This window comes from Phalaenopsis equestris, unplaced genomic scaffold (genome assembly GCF_001263595.1).
Source record: "Phalaenopsis equestris unplaced genomic scaffold, ASM126359v1 Scaffold000695, whole genome shotgun sequence".
In the NCBI taxonomy this organism is placed as follows: domain Eukaryota; kingdom Viridiplantae; phylum Streptophyta; class Magnoliopsida; order Asparagales; family Orchidaceae; genus Phalaenopsis; species Phalaenopsis equestris.
In genome coordinates, this window is record NW_018165135.1 from 60,306 (window position 1) to 74,025 (window position 13,720).

General features: G+C 32.6%; 1 pseudogene; it reads left to right on the forward strand.

Moving 5' to 3' along the window:
* Window positions 1–870: 870 nt before the first annotated feature.
* The window catches only part of LOC110030304, a 15,490-nt pseudogene continuing 2,640 nt past the window's right edge, over window positions 871–13,720 (forward strand).

The following is a 13,720-nucleotide window of genomic DNA, read 5'->3' on the forward strand; positions in this document are numbered from 1 at the left end:
ATCTAGTTGCTGCGCCGCCCAAATTGTAGTGGCCATTGTTGATGAGTGGGAGAGGATAGGCGATGGTGCGTGGGAGAGAGACAGTGAGTTGATGAGTGGGAGAGAATGACTGAAGCACGGATTAAACTAAATGTATGCATGTTATATATAGCAGCTGCCCAAGAATGAGGCAACGGATAAATTCATATTTAAGGAAATACTCTGTTTGAAAATCTCGAATTTATATGTATTATATATGGAAATAAAATCTGTTTCAAAAATTTTATTTAAATTGGGCGGAACTAAAGTGATTTTAATTAAAATTGGATCGGTTAGTGGGTACTAAACTGTTCTTATAGATCAGTGGTTTATTTTAGGAAATAATGTGTTTGAAAATCTCGTATTTATATATATTATATATGGAAATAAAATCTTTTGAAAATCTTTTACATAAATTTCAATCCAAACATAATACAAAGTCAATAAACTAAGAAAATTCACATGACTTCCGATACCCAAAATAAATAAATATTTCGTTATGTACGTGCCACCCCACCTATAGCCTTTAGTTATGGATGGAGTGGTCTGTAAAAACTAAAAATATTTACATTCGTGTCACTCAATTCTTATGCGTTCACATCCCAAACACCTAAACTTTGATTGTTAGTCAGGATTTACAATAAAACTTTCGACTTAAGGTCCATTTGAGATAGTGAGCCGTATTTTAAAAACTCGTGTTTTACCTGATTCTTGTAAAACAACGTTTTATTTTTATTTTTCCATATAATATCGCCCGCACGATCATCCCTGGGAGCCGCGTTTCAGTCGTTGCTTTTAGGGTCTGTTTGGAGGCAGTTTGGATAAGCAGCTTATCCTGAAACCCGGCCCAACATGCAGTGTTTTCAAAAACGCTCAAACCAAACGGAAACGGCCCTTAATCCCAATTACTCCGCTGCCCTCGCCGATCGAGCTCTGCCCCAGGCGCTCCTTCTTCTTCGGCATTCATTCTGCATTCCTAACATCAGAGAGTCGGTTAGGCACCCCTTCTCTCCTTGCTTCTTCGACATTCTCTTCGAGATAAAACCTAGAACTCCAGCTCCTGCCATCCAGAGCGTTAAAACCCTAGGTCTCCAGCTCCAACTTCTTTTCCAAGTTTGTGTTTCTCTTTCTGGATGGAATCTTGGTTAACTTTGCTTAACTTTATTGAAGAAAGCAACATAATTGACCTTGCTTGTGTTTATTTTCGAATACATACCTCTTATGAACTATCGCAAACTTTGCTCATCGGGATGGAAGATGGGTGGGGTTTGAATAGGTTTTAAATATCTCAGGTCTATTGTTCAATGTGATAGTGATATGAATGGGGGTGCTATTAGTAGAATTCAAGTTGGATGGTTATAGTGGAGGAATGCATTGGGCCTATTATGGGATAGAAAAGTACCACTTAAGGAAATTTTTGTAAGATGGTGGTGAGACTTACAATGCTTTATGGCACATAATGTTGGCTTGTAAAAGAGAACCATAAAGTTAAGTGCTACTGAGATGATAATGTTTAGGCGGATGAGTGGCTTTACAGAGACAAAATGCGAAATGAATGTATCTGTGACAAGGTTGGAGTAGTTCCAATGACAAACAATATTAGATTAGTCGCCTTAGATGGTTTGATTACGTTAAATGTCGATCACCCGATGACCCTGTTAGGAGAGTAGATGTTTCAAATAAGACATGCTAAGAAAGGTAGAGCCAAGCCTAAAAAAGATTTGGGCTTGTTGCATAAAAATAATATTAATTTATTATAATGAAATGAAATATGATACTCGATAGGACACAACAGACAAAAAGGATTCGTGTAGACAACCCTACGTAGTGGGATAAAGGCTTCTTGTTATTGTTTCCCTTGAGCAAATTGGGTTTGCATTTTTTTACTATTATATATATATTAATTTTCTTATCATCTTCAAGAGAGTGCAGAATTGCTTTTATTTGTGGGGTTGTGAAAAAGTTTCCTATCGGCTTTAAGTTTGTTTCTTAAATATCTCAAAGTAGATCAGAGAACTAAATTATTGTACCGAATTTGAGTTGACATTAATTTGATATCATTTTCTTTATGAATATTTCAGTCTCACCTACATAAATCATGCTTTTTGCTGTTCTTCTACTTTAAAATTAGGCGATTTTTGTTAGTGTATAATCTGATATCTAACTTCCATAGTATTTTATGACGTCTGTATATTCATACTGAAACAAACATTCAAGCTGACCGCGGAAGCTAAGTTTAAAGCTGAAATTTAGAAATTAGATCTTAAACTTATACAGGATTCTTTATTTCTTGAGATTCAACTATTATTAAGTATTGTAGTTTCTGCTTCTGAAGTCTGAACTATGCGGTCTCGCTAAAATCACTTTTTTTTGCTGGTTCCAGCTTCAAGTTTTGGCTGCTCGGCGCACCGATCTTCGGAATCTGATGGATACTTCCCCTCAAGTGCACAAATTATTCTGCTACATTAACTCTAATATATCTGCTACCGTGTACAAGGTCATTGTTCCTAGAGCCCTCACACTTGATATAATTGAGCAGGTGGGCAAGTTACAAAACTTCGCAAGCTTCGGGGCTATTTGGGGTCACTTTTATTTTTTATTTTTTATTTTTTGTTTTTTTAATCTATATTTTGGCTTAAAACAAAACATGTTTAACATTTTGGATTAAAGTATGATTGTAGTTAAAAACGCTCAAAATAACTAAAAATTTTTCGAGTATTTTCTAAAATATGTTAATTCATTTTTAAAAATTAAAAATACAAATATATAAAAACCCACTATGTAAATATATTTTAAAAATAAAAGTAAAAAAGAAAACAAAATTGATCCCAAACAAGCTTCTTGGGCTTGTTTGGGATCACTTTTGTGTTTTATATTTTTATATTTTGTTTTATTTTGTATTGCTTATGTTTTAATTTGAAATAAAAGACATTTGACATATTTGATTAAGGTGTAATTATTTTTAAAAAGACTAAAGCAGCTAAAACTTGTTTTGTGTTTTGTCTAATACACGTTAATTTATTTTTAGAAACAAAGAATAAAAATATATGAATAAAACACTAAACGGACACATAGTAAGAACAAAACAAACACAAAAATAAAACAATAAAGTTGATCCCAAAGAAGTCTTATTTCCGTCCAACTTCCAACATTTTTGTTTTTGCGGCTATTTTTTCTCTCTATTGATCATCATGTCGCCTATTATTAACCAATATTTTTTAACCGCCGACAACAAATGTTTGTTTTTTCTTGTCTTGTGATTTCTCTCATATTGGAAACAATAAAGCCAACTGTCCTCTATCAATTAGATTTTTATTTTTCACCATCACTTGTTGTATGACACATTATCTGATAACAACTCAGATCCTCCAAACCCCTTTTAATAACATAACTATTCCAAATATATCAACAAAAAAAAAAATACCCACACAAATTCAGACATACAAAAAATTCTCAAAATCAAAAAACACATCCGAATGGAAATGATTTTTAATTTTTTAAATACTTAACTAAAAAAGATATTTAATTTTTTAAATATTTTCTCTCATTTATAACTCATTAAAAAAATAGAAAAATTAAACCAATTTTACTTCGAAATCACCCACAAAGCCATAAAATTGAAAAACCACTTTCTAAAATCTCTTCCAATTTCGTCCAAAGGATGAGATTTTTAGCTATAAAAGCTCACTTGATTTTGGGTCTCATAATGATAATAGAATAGGAGCTTCTTATTATTAATATCTCCTCTTTTTAAAAGTTGGGTTTATTTGTCGTTTATAATAAGAAAGAAAATTTTATATTTAATTAGCATCGAAAGAAAATAAATCATATATATTGATGATTTTGAGAACCATAATAAGCAATAAATGTTCAAATATAATAGTTTCTATTTTATAAAAATTTTCTTTACAAATGCCAAGTCAAATACTATAGTTTGAATGACAAATTGAAGGCGACAGTTTTTTTATAAAATAGTTTCAACAACAAAACTGACTAATAGGATGTTAACGAAAAGAAAACTAAGTAGTTTTTTATGAATAAAAAGATAATAATAAAATAAATTGAAGCAACCTACGGACATTCTCACCGCTCATGTGGCTACCAACGCCAGTCTCTGCGACCTACAAACATTATCATAGTTCAAGTAACTCTCAACTCTGACCTCTATGACCAACAGAAGTTATTGTATCTCCTTGCTACAACTTTTTTTACTACAGCTTACGCGGTCCGCAACTCATGTAGCTCTCAACTCCTATGAATTGTTCCTAAATAAAATGATAATCTAAAGCGACTTGTTTCATCGGATAGTAAAAAATAATATTGAAATCAAAATTCATGCTAATAAATCGTTACAATCATTGGTTGCTAGGAGCGAGAAACACCAACTTCATTAAAAAGAAAACATATCCAATAGAGCTCAAATACAGAGGTTATAATAAAGTAGTATATAGTTATATTAAATTAGTGTACAATAATTCATTGCTTCTTTAAACTCCAATAAATAAGATTTTAATGAACATAAATGAGATAACTGAAAGTGAAATGTTCTTTGTTGCATGACCAGTTTGCATTAAAGTGCATTAAAGTATGAGGAATTAGCTATAAAAGATATCAGATGATTTTGAGTCTCATAATGAAAATAGAGTAGGTGTTTCTTTTTATTAATATCCCCTCTTTCTTATTCATCTATTTTTTTAAAAGTTGGGTTTATTTGTCCTTTATAATAAGAAAGAAAAATTTATATTTAATCAACATCGAATGAAAATAAATCATATCAATTGATGATTTGAGAACCATAATAAGCAATAAATGTTCAAATATAATACTTATATTCATGTGAAACAATAAATATTCCCCTTTTTAATATGAAAAATTAAATAGAGTTTATATTAAGCTGGCTTCGGAAAAGCTTCCTATAAGGCCAAGAACCTATATTTAATTACACGAAAAGAAAATTAAGTAGTTTTTTATGAATAAAAAGATAATAATAAAACAAATTGAAGCAACATACGGACATTCTCACAGCTCATGTGGCTACCAACACCAGTCTTGGTGACCTACAGGAAATGACTCAAATTTGAAACATTTATTGTAGAATCGAAAGAAGGAATAATTCAAGTAACTCTCAACTCTGGCCTCTATGACCAACATACATTATTGTATCTCCTTGCTACGATTTTTGTGACCAACTACAATTTACGCAGTCCGCAACTCATGCAACTCTCAACTCTAGCCTCTATGACCTAAGGGCGTTATCACATCTTACCACTATGGTCTATGTGACCAACTACAACCTATGTGACTCACTACTCCAGCAACTCTCTACTTCGGTTTTTGTGGCCAACCAAAGCTTCTGAAACAACCATCTACGACCCACATGACCAACTATTATCATGATTTTTAACTACGACCTTTACAATATTTCAACAAGTGTCTAAAATATTCACGGTGATTACTGCCCCCATGCCAATCAAATAGGACCTTCGTGACCCGTCACGACTTATTGTTGATATACTGGTGTTGTCGGCACTATTTTGGTTTGGGGGGTTGTCCGTTGGAAGCTGATCGGCTATCGGAATCGAAATCACGTCGTCCGCTTCGGAAATGCATTTATTTTACATATATATGTATATATATATATATATATATATATAATTTTTTAAAAAATATGAAATCAAATTGATTTACTATCTTTCATAGTTTAAATGAAAAAGCGCTGCACTTCAAACCATGCTTCTATCCCGAAAGATAAACACAGACTTGAGAGTGAGGCTCGATCAAACAAACTAAGAAACATATGACATTCGTTTGGTCTGTGAAACCATTTTATTATAAGCCGAAAAGTTCCCTATTTAATATGAAAAATTAAATGAGGTTTATATTAAGTTGGGTTCAGAAAAGTTTCCTATAAGAGCAAACCCCTATAATTAATTAAATCTTAAATGACCGGAGTCACCCAAGAAAACTCTCGATAAAAATCAGGAAATATTATCTTCAAAAAAATCAAAAGGATAGGATTTTTCAACAAGATTGGACAAAGTTGTGTGAAAGGGAAATGACTCAACTTTGGAACATTTCTTGTAGAATCCAATTATTGTAGAATCCAAAGGAGGAAGAACTAGGGGATGTCATAGATCCGGAGGAGAACCTCCGTGACTTCCCAGTCTATCCTATTTTTTGGCTTCGGTTTTGAGGAGAAATTATTTAAATATTTCATTCTTCAATTTTATTTTTTTAGGGCTTACATTCATGTGAAATGATCACACAAATAGCCTGAAAGATGTGAGGATTTAGGTCATGGCGAACAACAACTTAGGAATCCTAAGGTGAGTTATAACTTATATTGTTCAACAGAGCTATACAAAAGACCTAAATATGAGTTGAGGATTAAGTTGCATAAACAAACAACCTCAAAAATTCTATGACTTGTTGTTTAATTCTAAGGAAAGATATGATGTTGTAGATCCTCTTGTTGATGAAGATGTTTGTGTTGTAGGTTAGTGATACACCTAGAATATATAGTATTTCTAGACATATTTTTATACCTATTTTTGAGTTATTACGATTTAATGGAAGTTATTTTTGTGTTTTCTTGCAGATATAAGTAAAAATGGAAAAAAAATGCTTAAAGGAATGAAAAAAAGACCAAATTTGGAGCAAAAAAGTCAAAAATTGTGCAAAAGAGTTTTGGCACCTAAGCACCAGATATCCACACATACATATCCAACCTAAGATCTAATAAAAAAAACTCATTTGTTCATTAAATTTTGTTTATTTATCTGTTTGTTTGTTACTTTATTGGTTATAAGGTACCTTAACATGTTATGATAGAAATCACATGGACTCACATCCAACCCAAGATATGAACAGGGTGAATAGGTCAGGATGGGAAACCACACGAACTTACATTCAACTCGAGAGCTAACCAAGTGAATACTCATTGTTTGCTTGAATTTGTTTGAATTTTTTTTTTTTTGGTTTGTCCTGAAAATATTGGCAAGTTTTGAAAGTTTATTTTTGTTTTGAAAGTTCTTCTCTAGAGAGTTAGTTCGGACAGATTTTCAGGAACCACTTTTTGTTAACTTTATCCTTTTTGTTATTTTGTTTTGAGTGATTGTAAAAGAGAAGAGATTTAAAGGAACTTCAGAAGTTTGGTGGAGGACTTTAGATAAGTTTTTATCTTTTTGTTTTAGGCTAATTTTGGTTTTAATTGAGACTTATTGTTGGTTTGACAATGTTAAACTAAAGTGTGGTTTGTTTTCTCAATGGATTCTTTGTATTTTTCTTTATCTTTCTTCTTAAAATGATAAGTAATTAAGTTTTGGATGGAAGTTATGGAGAGTATTGATCTTTAATGTTGGAAGAAGTTGTGATGATTTAAATCCACGCACTTCATTTACTTCTTGATTTAGTTAATCCAAAGCCAACTTGGTTTATTGTTTTAGGTTCTAATACGAGAATGTTAGCCCCCAGGTAGAGGGAATCGAGGGAACTTTAGAGTGAGAGCTAGTATCTTCTCTGCCTAGCCGGTCTTCAGAACTATTCAAACTTTAAATTAGCCAATGTTCTTTATAGCATCTCTAGTATTGGTAAAGAATATTATTGCTTCTATTTGGCATCTCGTATACTTACGTAGTATCCCAATATAAATATATATAAATTAAAAAGTTAAATTCTTATTTTTTTTCAGAATCAAGTTTTTGGTTTTGTTGCAAAATAAGAAAACATAAGTGAAAAATACCATCAGAACTATTGTTATACTATGCATAAGCATTAAGTATCTAGGGATCAATGCCCACAATGCTAGCTCCAAGCTCCTCGTCGTGATGAGTTTAAGTTTTCTATTATGTCAATTTATGATGTTAAATCAAATGTTCCTATGGTTATGGTTCTTTAAATATTCTGGGGCATATTAAAGTTGATTTGAGCGACACCGGTTAGGATCCTACGATTCCCTCATTCTGGTATCACTATTTTCTTTTGAATTCACTTAGTTCAAATGAATTTACTAAACTCAACTTAATGAGTTTCATACTTTCATTTAGTTAATGGGAAAACTCGTTAGTAACCGTAGATTACCTCCCTGAGGGATTCTCGATCATCTAATAGAGGTGTTTTAATTTAGTTGCAATTTTTGTTTTGTGATTTTTGTGATTAAATTTTGAGTTGTCTTATATTTTGAATTTGTTGGCGGTAAATTTTATCTTGATTGATTTTTCATTTTGGTTTTGGTTGTGTGGCTATCCTAACAGTTTTAGTTTTCATATTGGGTGACATTGTTGTTTAACATGCAAGCTGAAATACAAAAAGCTAAATGTAATAACTTAAAAGCGTATCTGTCGATTCTTCTCGTTCCTCCACCTGAAATGTTAGTACTTGCAAGACATTTATATAATTTTGCAAGGAATTTAAATCGCAGGAGTAGATGAAGGTTTAGCTACCAAAACCGGAGTTATGATTTTATTGAATCTCAAAAAATTCCAGATGATGATTTTAGAACAAAATATGGCAAGTCCAATTAGCAGAATGTCCAAAAGAATTTAAAGTGCTCGAGGCATGAGCTTGGACCATGTTGAAGATCTTTTAAAATATTCCGAGTTCATTTTGGACTCATCATATTGTTTCATTAATCAACCGAGGTTGAAGTGTGACTATTTCGTCGCTCAGTGAAACTTGACAATTTAATTATCCTGAGGATAGGATACCCAATTAACTAATTGATGTTTCATTTAAAGGTTATGTGAGTGGGTGCCCCTAAGGCAAGTTTAAGTCATTTAATATTGTGGTGTCCACAATTAAGGTCAGGCTTGTAGTGTTTAAAGGTGTTAATCACCAATTAATAACTACCAATTATAATATCTTCTAAATCCGATCAATTGAATTTAAATATTGAACCTAGGTCACTACCACGCCTTCAAAAATCATAATATGTGAAATGGTGATTATCAAAATTTTAATTCAAGTGACATATATCCTTACTGAATGATCACATCATCCTCAACTTCGGACTCAACTTTGGGCTTAAGAAAAGTAAATTATCATATTTTCTATCTTAAGCCCATCACTTAAGAATTATGTGATCTTAATTGACTTTCAAGTAATGAAGATTAGGAGAATTATGATTTTGTTGATGTTGTGTAAGGGTGGTGAGTGAGTTTCTACCTTTTAATCCCGTTGTATTTCAATCACCAAACATATTTATTAAGATCAAAATTACCCATTTTCCCTTGATTAATCTTAAATTTTGATTAAGGCTCCAAAATCTAGAATGACTATCTTGCCCTTGGGGTGCTTCACCTCATAACTCATTAAACACAACACAACTCAAATGATTTTAGCACTTAGAGTGGTATATCCATGAGTTAATTGAAATATCAGAGAAGAATAATGTGGTTTCTCTTTAATTTAATTTAATTTTAATATTTATTTAAATTCAAAAAAATAGGGTTTTCAAAATTGATTTATTTAACTATCCAAAACAAAATTTTTATTTATGAGAAATTTTATTAGAGATTTCCCTCAGGTCAGAGAAGCACTCAGGCAAAATTTCATGATTTTTTTAATTAAATTATTATTATTATTATTATTAACAATTTTTGAATTTAACAAGCTTCAATGATTTAATTAAATAGAAAATAGTTTTTTGATCATCAAATTTATATCCAAAATTATTTTCTTATATATATTTTTATTATACTTCTCTGAGTTCAGGAAATTCTAGAATCAAATTTTGTATTTTTATGATTTTTAATTGGTTTATTATAATTACTGTAATGAGAAAATAAGGAAAATTCACTTTTAAGCTTTTAAAATTTATTTTTTTAACTTAGAAAAATTAGAAAAAAATATTTTAATGAGCCTGAGGTGATCAGAAAACAATTAGGTATATTTTGAAATATTTTGATATTTTTGAAATTTTTAATTATTTTTAAATTCAAAATAAGGCTAAAAAATTAAGTATTTTATAAAAAATAATTTTTATTTTTCCCAAGTGCTCCTGATCACAAGGAACTTAGAAAATTATTTTTTCATAATTTTCTCAATTGTATTTAATTTAATATAATTATTTTTGTATAAAAATACAAAATTTCTTAGAAAATCAACTTTAATACTTAAACTTAATCAAATAATTTTCAAATTTTTATAATGGTTAAACATGATTTTTATGAACAATGTGGGATTTATTTTGTATATTTTTGATAAGCATATAATTTGCATAAATTAACACAAGATATTTACATTTAATTAATTATTGAAATTTACAAGATAATTCAAGACATCATGTTATTTTTCCTAGACTTCTTTGACCACAAAAAAACTACTAAAATTATTCTCATAGTTTTTCAAATGATCTTTTAATTTATATAATTAAAATAAGCCAAAATGGTCACCTTAGCTTGAAAATTAAGGTTAGAAGCATAGAGATGTCCTCTGACCTTGAAAAAATCAGAGAACATAATCTTTGTAATGAGGAACAAACCCTCAAAATTTCAATTCATGGTAAGCAACGTTTGATTATAATGAATTAAAATAATTAAGAGGGTATTTAATTCATTAAAAATCAGGAAATACGAAAATAATTTTTATTTTCAGTCCACATTATTCTCCTCTATTAACTGAGCAAGTTAATATTTTTTTTTTATTTTTATGATTTTTCTAGAGAAAGATATGAATTTTTGAAGTTCAGGCATTTAAAAAAATTCAAAAATTTTTATTTTTCTACTTATGCAGCTTCAAAGGAACACGCGGTGCTCCGCCATTTGATGCTGCCAGCCACGTTTCTGCCACGCGGACTGCGCTTATGGACCATATCCTTGTTCGGCTTCATTAAGACCGTCCACTGGATAAACGCGCGATCGGACAACATCCGGTCATCATCCCCAAGTGACCTAACCAGTAAGCCGTTCACACTAAAACCTTAAGATCTCTGCCTAAACTCACTCAACCAAATCACAACCAAATCACATGAGATTTGTTTCTAGACCTTCATCTACTTAAGACAAACACATCTATATGGTTTATAAGGTATGACACACAATAAATACATATGGAGAATCAAAATAGGCTCGTGTTAGGGTTAGATCTCAATACCTTTGTCTGAGAGGGGATGCCTCAATCAGATAGTTGTGGTAGCTTTGATTGGATACAAAGAACCTCCAGATATAGTCTCAAGTCCTGGTGAATTATCTAGGTATGATTTTGATTAAACTCGATTTCAGGTGTTGGCCTAGAGCTAGGTTAGAGGCTGTTTGAGAGGGGGCTTTTGTGGGGGGTCAACTTCTCTCACTATGAGGATGGTGTGTGCACAGTTAATTAAAGTTTAGTGGACTGTGAAGGTGTGGGGAAGAATTTCCTGGTTTCGGTCTGATTTTTAGCTCAAAATTGAACTCTCACAGAGGGAACCTGAGGGGGAAGATGGTTGGCTTGAGCTTAGGAATGCTTGGAGAGTCTCCAGTGAGATTTTGACAGAGTTTTCCTAAGAATTTTGGTTAGGTCTCTTTTTTCCATGGAGGGGGCTGATTAAATAGAAAGACTTGGGCTGGCCACCAGGGTCAACTGGTGGGTGCAAATTGATGCTTATGTGGAGGGATGGAGATCTCTAGCGACTAATCAGACTTGGCCAGCTCATGTGAGTTTTATTTAGAGTTTAGGCCAATGGGGGCTCCTTTGGGTGACTGTTTCCAGCAGATGAGGAGGTGGCTAACCAGGGTTTAGTCACTTCTTGTCTCAAGGAGGTCAGGAGAGAGTTAATTATGATTTACTCCCAATTACAAGTGATGATGGCAAAGTATTTTTAAATAAGGCCCAAAAATGGTTAAGACCCCTTAATTTAGGGACCCATTGGTCCATAGCTCACTTGGGTGGGTTTAGGGTGGTTTATCTTGGTCAATAGGGTGTGCTTAGTGGTTGTGGACACCTTAATTTGGTGACTTTAGCATGACTAAGTCAATTTTGGTGAAGGGGTTCAATTTGGGTCAAAATGGCTAGAAGTTTGGTTTGGGTTAGGATAACCATGATATCGAGCTCAATTGATTGAGCAATAATGTTTAGATGATTGCCACAAGAGGTTTGGAGTGATTTTGAATTGGTTTAGAGGCTTAATTTGGAGGATTTTGGGTATTTGGTCAATTTAGGAGTGTTGGGTTAGACTTGGGTTTTGGTTGGGCTAAGTTCAAATTGATGGTTGAAAATAGTCTAGGGGAATATCATGAGGAGTTCTCAACATCAATTGGGTGTCAATTATGGGGTTTGAACATTCAATTTTGTGAAATTTGGAGACAGCTAATTTGGGGATTTTGAATGTGGGTTGAAATTGAGTGAAATTGAGGCTTAAACAAGGCCAATTGAAGGTCCAATTTGATGTGTAGGATTGTTATGAAGAGTTTAGAATTTAAATTGGGGCAAATTGAGTAGGCTATGGGGTTCAATTTGGTGGGGTTAAGTCATATGGTCAAAATTGTGGGTTTGACTTGGATCAAAATTGAGCTCAAAGCATTGGTCAATTAGGCTTAGATTTGGTTAGGATTGATAAAATGAAAGATGGAATTGAGTTTAGAATTGAAATTGATGATAATTGGGGCCAAATTGATGGACATTTGAGGTGAATTTGGGGAAATTGGGTCTTTAAAAGGAAATTGGGTGGTTTTGGTCAAAATGGTCAAATTGGGTTCAATTGAAGTGTCCAAATTGGTTTTGGAAACATTTGAAGTGATTTTAGATGTTTTTGGGAAAGTTTGGGCCACCGAGGGTTTTTTTGTAATTTTGGCAAATTTGAGGGCTATTTGGTAAATTTGGAAATTTTGGGTGGTTTTGGGCAATTTTGAAATAATTTTTGTACTTATTTGGGTATTTTGGGTGAAATTAGGAATTTTGGCCAAATTTACGGTTTGGGGGTGTTTATGTAATTTAGGTGGATTTAGGGGCAAAAAGCCAAGTTGGATATTTTGGTAGAATTTGGGTGCCAATCACCTTATATAAGCTTTGGACCAATGAAATCCCCATTTGGGTCGTCTGAAATCCCCATTTGGGTCCTCCATGTACTGGTCTTAACTAAACCCTAGCCTAGGGCTAATGGTTCTAGGGGACCATCTACATGATTCTCCCAAAAGATTAAGAGATCAAAGTCAACAATTTTAGGTTTAGAGTTGCAAGTGAATATATGTGATAGTGAGTGTAAGTGAGTGAACTAGCTCCAGACAAACACCTAGGGTCAGCCCTTAGGTCAAGCAGTCCTATGGGGACTCTTCTTGAGTTCCCCTATCGTGACCCCACCTACTAAGTGCTAGAGGTTAGACCAATATGTGAAACTTCAAGTTGAGCAAATAAGAGTTTAGAGTTTCTAATGGTGAGGGTTCCTTTTCTAGTTTTCTAGTAATTGTCATTAGGAAAATCCTATGGCTAGACCCTAGGCTACTAAAGAGGGAAAACTAAACCACAACCAAAAGTGAGGTCAACAGGTGTACATCAACTTTCTAATTTCATCTTTTTTCTAACTCAAGAGAATTGCAAGTTTGCGTACTCACAATTATATAGGAGATTATTTCAATTGGGCTAAGCCTTTATCTAATGTGAAATTAAAAAGAGCATGCAAAAATGTGAAATTACTAAAAGCTATTTCAATAAGTTATCACCCGAGATCAAACAATATTATTTCTTGGGCGTCTTCATCCTGCCAGCTCTACCCCGTCATAGGTTCCCTACA